The following is a 9500-nucleotide window of genomic DNA, read 5'->3' as shown; positions in this document are numbered from 1 at the left end:
GGGCCCGTATTCGACGCGCGTCCCGCTTCTTCTCTGCCGCGGCAGTGAGTCAGGCGTTGCCCTCACGGGCGAGTCGATCGACGCCAGGATGTTTTGTGTCAGCGAGGATATAGTGGCAATTACTTTTTTAAGGAACCTCATTTTTTATCTTTTTTTGGTGTTTTTTTGGCTTTTTAATCGTGGACCAATTTACTCCGTTGGCGTCCGAAGCTGTTTCGAAGGTGCCTTGAACGTCCTGCTCCACCACCAACCTCCTTTGGAGCAAACGTATCCTTTTGCCCCTAAACTATTTCCCGTGTCCTATTGGGAACCAAGGCGATATTATCTAATACATCGCATTCGGCCACCGTCATCCCCGCATAAGACGCTCACGCCTGAACTACAAGGACGGAACTGGCGGCGTAGAAATGGCTGCTGACAAAAGGAGAGTATAGTCCAGGGAGAAGTGTACTCCGCTGAAATCTCCGCTGCGAGAACTCCGTGCTCCGCTGTTCCCCCCCCCCCCCCCTACTCCATAACTACAGCCATGTAAATAAAGTTAAGCGCCTTTCCAGCCTAGGACGCAAGCTCGACTGTTCGCCAATACTGTTTTCGCGCGGTTTCTGCAAATTCCCCAGACACGACTCTATCAGCCAAGTGGAACTGGGCGGATGTTTTCGTCAATGGCTGGGACACTACGGTCGATTCCACACCATCACCACCCTCGGAATGGAACTGGATGGGTGTTGCCACCAATGGCTGAGTCAATTCAGTCGATTCCACGACACCATCGCCGCCCTCGGGCGAGCTGGAGGCTCCCGGAGAGCGGGATTTTTTAACAGGCTTTTCAGACATAGCAAGGTCCACGAGCGTCTAACTGGATTTGTGGACGGTGATCGCTTCACAGGCAATCGTCAGCTAACGGGTGATATCATTCTCGTCGTCTACTTGGCGCACCTGGAGAAGTTGATAACTTCGAGGCTCAGCGATGGTCGCTCGGGCTCCCCTGCCCGGCCTACGTAAACTATGCTGATGTTGGCAGGCAGGTCATGACCCAGGCATAGGACGTGAGACGGAAGGATAACTGATGGATAATCTAATCGATTTGCACAGCTGGGACTGCTAGTGATCTCATCATACCCACTTAAATATAAAAATGAAAATAAAGGATGGCAATGTTTTTTAGAGAGTCTCGTCTTCGAAAGTCACTTTGGGACTTCCTACGCTGGAATTATGCGGAGGAGAGTTCTGGTGTGCTTTTTTTCAAAATAGGGGCATTTTTGGGGCCAAACAGATCGAGATAGAACGGTACTCAAGATTAAACTACTCAAGCATGATGAGGCGGTATAAATATGCCATAAACACATAAACAAATGGGGACATGGCCATGTTATGCCGGGCGTTGTTCACGTACTATTCTAAGGGCTATTAGCTAAAATGCCGATTGGCACTGCATTTCACTTTGTTGTTAACTAAGGCGTATGTACCCTAACAGAGCCAGTGTCCTAGATTTATCAACTTTGGGTGCAAAACATCATCCTATAGGGAGGTTTTTTCACTCCTTTCCCCCACATTTCACGTAATTTTTAAACTCCTGACTGATATTGTGTAACCAGACATACCTTACCCATATTTCCCTTTCAGAGATTTTTAGGACGTCTTCCAAGTCCGAGCTCACAATTGGGAAACCAACAGGATAAACAAGGCTCCACAGAACCTGGGCAACTATGGATATTCCAACCAGAACTACAATCTGAATCATGCCTAGGCTGCACAGAGCAAGGGCACCAGTACCTTCAAGCCCGAGAGACCCAGCGACTCCATCCGCTTGTATTCAATCAGGGGTGGTAAAAGTGCATTTTTTTTTGCCCACTGAATTCCAGCAGACAAAATTGCCCTGCCAACAGCGCAAACGCGGTGCCATATGACCAGAAATGACAGCGAAATTCTTGCCCAGCGGCGTAATCAGAAATCGGCGATCATCGAAAGTCTCCTTTATCACCAACAACTTGCAATATCGTGCCGAGAACCGAAATGATCATTATACAGTGTCACCCCAGCTTATGTCGGGATATCTGTTGCTGCGAAGAATGCAGGCACGCTGGCCTACACAATGGGATAGTCTGATCGCGCATTCAGCCTCCTTTCACCCCCGGGTCTTGCCGTAGCCCTCACGTTTAAGCTTGATCTACGACTGGAGGATTTGTTACCCTCGGACCGCGAAAAAAAACAGCAAAGGATCTCGACAGCCAGGTGTAGTTGGGTACAGGAACATTTCCAGGCGGTGGAAGGTTACAACTGGGGAATACAGAAAATGTGGTTTAGGAAATAAGTGAAAACTCTGCAAAAAAACGTGGGGGGGGGGAATTCAGTCAATGTCGGGAGTTATGCATCCTATTCGGTTGATATATGATGAACGCCTGCAATACGTTAAAAACAAAAACAAGGAGTACCCCCTGTTCATGCATATTTTCTGGCAAAACACGCTCAGGCTGAAAACCAGGGATGCATGGGCCCCTATGCTCCTTTTAGAGCTCAAAACTATTTTCAGAGCACATACCAAGCCAGACAGAAAATGTGTGAATTTGATGTCATAAAAGGTCGGCGACCAGGCCTTAACGTGTGCGTGGAACGCCGGGCACCTTGGCTATACATAACCTTAACTCATCATGTGAATGTGATATGTACCTTGATGTATGATGTGTGCTAGGTTGAAATCGTGTGCATGTGTCAGTGATGCATGACGCGTAATGCACTATGCCTGTTTTATTCAGATAGTTTGCATCTATAACTGATGCATGATCTATGATGCCTGTTAATTGAAGTCGCTTGTATATTTGAGTGAGGTGTAATGCGTGGTAACCTGTTTACCAGAGTTCGTTTGCATTTACAACGCATTTTTCACGCATTCTAAGTTTTTGGTTAGATATGCCCTGTATCATAGTAATGGCTAGCAATTGCTCCTTGTTTGACCCCCCTGCAATGTTGGTGTCCTGCTAAAACTGACTCGCCGTATAAAAGAAGAGCTGAAAAATCGGGTAGGATCATTAGCAGGCAGTCTTTTAATTCTCTTCTGCTATTGGTTTCGATAAAGACACGTGGTTGAGATTTAAAGGCATCTATGTCTCCATTCTCCTGTTTTTTTTTTCTGCAAGGAACGTGGCTATTACTACAGTCTTATCCAAGCAAGTAAATGTTGATTGAGTAAAAGGCAAAGTGCTAAATGATAGGAATCACCTGCGATCAAAACAAACAGGATAAACCTGTCGACAAACACATTAGGCGAGGGCAGGTTGTAGGGCCAATGGGTTTCCCCCTCCCAATTTTCACGACGTATAAAAATTGACCCTGGCATGATGCCACAGCCAGACAAACTATGCTCCTTTGTGATACCAACGTGGGCCGCATAGGCTGCCTACCCTCACAACCTGCAATTAATATAAGTCATGATTATGTTTAGGGTGCCATCATGAGAGCGTTTGACTTCAATATTTGCGACAACAATAATGGAATACATTGCATTTCCATCTACGCAAATATCCTGCTCATAGGTGCAAAGAAATTGTGCGTATAAATGAGCACTGCAGAGTGAGTCACTTCCAGCACTCTGTGTCACAAAAAGGGTGATATCACCAGCAATAGTCAAAATTTCTCTCAGTGACAATGCAGTTTGTTTGATCTAACCTCTATACCAATAAAACCACAATCCATCAGACCACCTCCTATTAGAAGTAAACCTCTTGGTTAAGGGAGATGGCAATAGACCTTTTATGTCAATGGTGATCAGCCTTTTAAACCCCACCCCTCCTCACTGCCTACGTTTTCTGCAACTTCTTACTTCTAACCACTCACTTCCTGCTCAATGCCCACATCATTGGCTGGCATACTAGTCCCCAATAGGCAAGAATATTTTTGGAAAAAAGTTGAGCAGGGGAATAATTGTCTTTTTGATACTAACAAAGCATAAATGAAATGACTGCATTTCAGGCAGAGGTAAAGGTTTCAAAGGTGAATGGGAAAGCTGAGTAGTGAACAATTTTGTAATATTTCCCCAAAATACGCCAGTCCCCAAGATTTGGCCCAATTCTTTGCAAACCGAAAGGGGGGAGACCTGAACCGAATAAGAGCTAGGTAAAAAGCTCTGATTGGAAGATCTGTTTGACTGGTAACCATTACCAATCAGGAACAAAGCACCAACATAAATTGTCACTTTACAACCATGCACGCCCCCTATAATCCCCTTCCCTGTGGAGTGCCTTCAGACCCCAGCTCCGAACCCACGGCCCTCTTCAAAAGGAGGAATACTCAATGCTTGAGACTGCTACGGTGATAAAACAGCCTTTCTGTTGTTTTTCTGTGTCTTGAAACGCCAGTCTAAATAATGAATAATCACAGGTCAATTTCTACCTCGTTTGTATCGTTTATCTAACTTTCCCTCAAGTGTCAATCAATGAAGTCAACAAGGCCCCAAAATTAAACCTATATAGGTATTCACGAAACTACGATGCGAATGACGCTTGCAAGGCCCTACTGTATTGAAAGTCACCGCTAACCTCACACATCTCGGTTGCATTGCAATGTTTGAAGCATACCCTCGCTGCCAAAACATTGCCACATCTAGATCTTTTTTAGTTTCTTCTACTTTCTAGTTTGGAACACTGAGATTTGGTAATTAAAAATAGTGAATCGGCCAACCGGTCGGGTCTTAGGAGACATACCGATTTGTCGCCGATCTCTCACAGAAGTGGGCGACCAGCTAAAAATCGTAGAATATTCTTGGTGCCGGGTTGGGATAGAGCCTTAAAAAGATACCATGTGTCGGCACAGAGTGCCTACGGAAAAGCTTGCTGGTATTGTGGGAAGAAAAATACTACCACTGAGGCCCATGTGAGGTTGTGGGATGTGCCGTGATATTTTGTCGTGGTCGTCACCAAAACTATCGGTCACAAGCACTTTTGGGACCAAGCGTCGCGTGAAAATGGACATTTTGTCGCCGACCTCATCCAGCCCCACCGAAGCACGTTGGCAGCGAAACCGCTCCAGGGCATACTTTTCCTGCGGGCCCATGAGCTTTACGTGTTTAAGGCCTGCTTTGCAGAGAATTCTATCATGCCAATATCATGCACCAAATTCTATCATGCCAATTTTGACGAACCTGGCACCGAACAAAAGTTTGCTTAATTGTCTTGAACTGATCTCTTGACAATTTTTTTTTTGTCTAGAAAAGCTAAAGCCCACGGCGTCCCGGGTCAAAGTTTTTGTGCATGGTGCGCCGGTGTTTTGGGGCACCCTAAAGCGCTTGTGGGACTTCTAAAACGTTAAAAACGAGCTGTCGAAGCAGCAAACGAGATCCCAAGACTGAAAACAGCTTTGAAATCCAAAAGCAAGGCATCCTTGGCTGTAAGCTTCCTAACCCCTCCCGCTGTGCCCCGGTTTTACCCCTTCTGGTCGAAGTTCTGGCTTCCCCATTCATTAAGCTTAGTATGAGCTTGATCGACATAAACTCGTTCTTGACATCTTGATGTAGCTAACTTACTGACAGTACAATGCCAACGGTTGACCGCAGCTGCTAATATAAGTACACGGTAACAGGGATAGTTATCTGTGTAGCAGCACATGCGGATAATTCGATTCCGGCATGTGATGTCACTGAGACAGATAGCGCTGGCAAAATATCACGTGCACCTCACAATATTTGCTTCCCTGATGCATCAACGCGCTGCAATCGGATGGCAGAAAGTCCGCGAGAAAAAAACTTTTTATTTTACTGCGAGCCGGTTTTACCCGTTTTATACCGGCTCCCAACTATAGTACAGCGAGCTTTACGTCACTAAGGCGCCCGATGCGCGTCGACACCGCCCGTGCACGTGCAAATTTTGTTTCTACCCCGCGCCCAGCCAATAATGACATGTCGAAAGAACACTCTGGCCTGTGCAAATCTGGGGAAGACCATGGCGTAGCGCCATGTTCTGGGAGACCATGGCGTGATGCCATGTCCGGGGAGACCATGGCGTGACATCATATCCGGGGCAACTATGGCGTGACACTATGTCCGGGGCGACCATGGCGTGACACCATATCCGGGGCAACTATGGCGTGACACTGTGTCCAAGGCTCAGCATGGTGTGATACCATGCCCGGGAGCGATCATGGCGTGACATCATGGCAATGGTCAGGAGAGCAGCGCATGCTCCGCACGAGCACTCACGCGCATGCAAACTCATGTCCCAATACAAATTATCAAGTACATGCATATGCCCTGGTGCGTGGTTTCCAGTCAGCCTTGCCTGGTATGTTGGACCTTAAAAGCTGCAAGGCAAGGTCGAATTAATAGTATCTGTGAGCAACAGCTGTGACCGATCAGCATTAACTCAGTTTACAGGGCACGGAATGCCACGCTCGTTGAAAGGCCCTCATCGACAAGAGCAGGGAAAGCGTGCGACCGATGACAGATTTAGAACTGTTTGCTCCCGACTTGTCCAAGAGGATATATGGTCAGGTCCTAAGGGACCTATGAAAAACACTGCCAGCCAGCCGTCAGTTCGGAGGCCAGAAGTCCGGTTCGCGGTCTGGTGTGGGTCAGTGTTACCTGGAGCTCTGGTGGCCGGCCCCCCTGTGCTTCGCGGGAATGCCTGCCCGGAACTTAATAAGCGTCGCCTCAGAACAAATACAGCACAAATCGCTGAGCTCGCAGAGCTTACACACGGAGCATGAAATTTTTGGTGATGTCACTTATATGCTGCCACTGGTGTGCCGTATGGGAACAGCAAGTACCTTCTGTGTCAATGCCGACATACATATATATATATATATATATATATATATATATATATATATATATATATATGTGTGTGTGTGTGTGTGTGTGTGTGTGTGTGTGTGTGTGTGTGTGTGTGTGTGTGTGTGTGTGTGTGTGTGTGTGTGTGTGTGTGTGTGTGTGTGTGTGTGTGTGTGTGTGTGTGTGTGTGTGTGTGTGTGTGTGTGTGTGTGTGTGTGTGTGCGTATGTCTGTCTCTGTGTCTATATCTGTGCTTGTGTCTGTGACCTTGTATTAAGTACAGTACTCGGCAAGCCTTCACGAACAGCCATTGTTACAACTTGTAATTTTTCCATTTTACATTTGTCCTTGCTCGCAAACTTTCATTAAAGCATAAACGATATCTGAACAATGCAGTGTGTCTGAGCATATTGCGTGTTCTTTCAATGTAAGCGTTTATTAGTTATTGACATCATTATAGACATCGACAGTGCAAATTGGAAGTCTATTTGATACTGAGATGATAAGTATCGTAAGCCAAGCACAATTTTGAAGGAGAGAAACGATCCCTGGCATTTAAAGCTTTCCACTAGCTAGTTACTTCACATAAAGGACACACATCTTGCTCATCGCTCCGCGTATTCAGTGCTTCCGCGATGCTGAAGACATCTGGTGATGAAGTGTCACCTAGCAGTTGGGCAACAAGCCCCCCCCCCCCGTGCTAGGACTCCTGCTCCACCCCATCACCCCCCCCCCATCACCCCCCCCCCCCGCCCCTCCCCGCCCCCCCCCCCCCGGAGACAACCACCCCAGCCTCGCAAAGGTCAAAACAGATTGATTTACGCCGATCTCCGACCAGTATCAACCCACCGTTCAGTCACGTGATCATCCGTCCCGCTGAGCTCCGCAGCCAATGAGTCTGAGATGATTTATTTTGATTCGAGTCGCTCGCCGCGGCTAGCTGGAAGCAGTCCGATTGCGCCTCCAAGATAAAGTAGGCCTTCCGAAGTCCGGGTAAACGCATTTTCTGGTGCGTGGCAACAAGCAATGCTCGAAACATTTTCTTATCTTTAACTGGGAGCATAGTTTTGCAATACAAGTTTGGGAGGGAGGGGATAGATATTAAAACATTCCCATAAAGTGCTGAAAATAGGTTTCTAACCAGAATCGGTCTGTTATCCTTTCAAGTGGGAACTTAACTAAATAGAAACTACAAACTTGTCCATAACCGACACAAGGTGATAGAATTCTTGTCTTCACCTTACATCACTGAGCGCTTCTACCAAAAGTGCTGCCATGGTACGGTGGTGCAGCGGTGCGGCTATAGCTTCAGTCACATGCGAAAATACTACGCTGGTTTCCTTAACTTCCGCGTTAAATTAAGCATTTCGCAAATTTCTATAGTGTAAAGAAAGGTTGTGTGGTGAAAGGTAAGATGCTAAACCAAGGTATTGTGCCCTCCAAGCCTTAGAAAGCAGGTCTCTGCCAACAGCAGGTGACTGAGCTGTGCTATACGCACCGATTCACATATCAATTCACAATTCACAGTTGACATCAATTCACAAATCAGTATACACCCGGAGTGGCCAGGGCTGCTGGCTTCGAACTATCCCAGATCCGTTATCTTAGATGGATATACGCTATGGTGAACACCTCTGCTAAATAACACCCGGCAGGCTTGGCATGTCATAAATTCGACGACGCGGACGATGAGTTGTGGCTGTGGACATTGGATGCTGGCTCATTATGCTGCGTCATAGCTGGGTCGTCCATAGATGTTCAGTGTCACTAGATCGAGACAAGCATTCCCAGAGGGCCAAGCTAAGTATTAGCGTGTCTTGGATAGGAGGATGCATCATTACAGCATATAGCTTCCGGTTGCTCCATGTCATTTCCACACGTCCTGCATTAGCAGCAACTTCCCAACAACAGTGCGGCCCACCACTGGGAGCGGCAGTCGAATGAACGCAACGCTACCTCATTGCCGCCCGTCCGCGCGGAACGGCTCCTGCAAAGTTCAAAATTTTGGACCGCGTCATGCTGAGCTCCTCGTCTCACGTGCTCAGTGTCCTCGGTTCAGTCTGAAGCGCCTGATGTTTTCGAAGCCACAGGTGCGATGACGGAAGGTGCTCGCCCGCGCACGTCCGATGACTCCGCGTCCAATGCAAGCAATCAGTGGCGAGGCCACAGCGCCGCCGAATCAGTGAACCAGCCCGTGTTGAGAAAAAGACCTCCGAGGCTACAGCGTCACCAAACAAGTCACCCAGGCCGGGTCGAGAACAAGCCTTCGAGGGTCCCATAGACAGTCCTCAGTGTCGCAACGGAGTAGATCTTCTAAAAGCAGCTACGCTGCGCTGGTACGGGGCAGCGGCCTTTTTCTTACACATCCAATCAGTCATTTGCTTCATATGGAAAGTCGAGAGCCAAAAAGTTCGCAATTCAAGCGAGGGTGATGAGCCAGAATCAGGCTGGTAGTGTCTGGCGTAAAAAGCCCGGTAAATTATGATTGCGGTTCCACAGATCACTGCGTCTTTTATCACTGCATAATATTTTCGGCGAGTTGGCAACCATTCATTACCATTTGGAACCGGAGCCTATGTTATTTGGTGTCATTTCCGGAAAGAAGCGAAGCACGAGGAAGGACTTTCGGTGGCGAAGGACTGTCCAGAGGCGTTTTGGGTCGGGCATTTCGTCTGTGCACAAGAGACCAGCCCGTGGTTATCATTCGACAGATTGCTGTTGCTAGATGTTTATTCTTTTCCAAT

The sequence above is a fragment of the Pollicipes pollicipes genome, unplaced genomic scaffold (assembly GCF_011947565.3).
Source record: "Pollicipes pollicipes isolate AB1234 unplaced genomic scaffold, Ppol_2.1 Scaffold_6052;HRSCAF=7182_pilon_pilon_pilon, whole genome shotgun sequence".
Lineage (NCBI taxonomy): Eukaryota > Metazoa > Arthropoda > Thecostraca > Pollicipedomorpha > Pollicipedidae > Pollicipes > Pollicipes pollicipes.
This window is presented reverse-complemented; position numbering follows the sequence as displayed.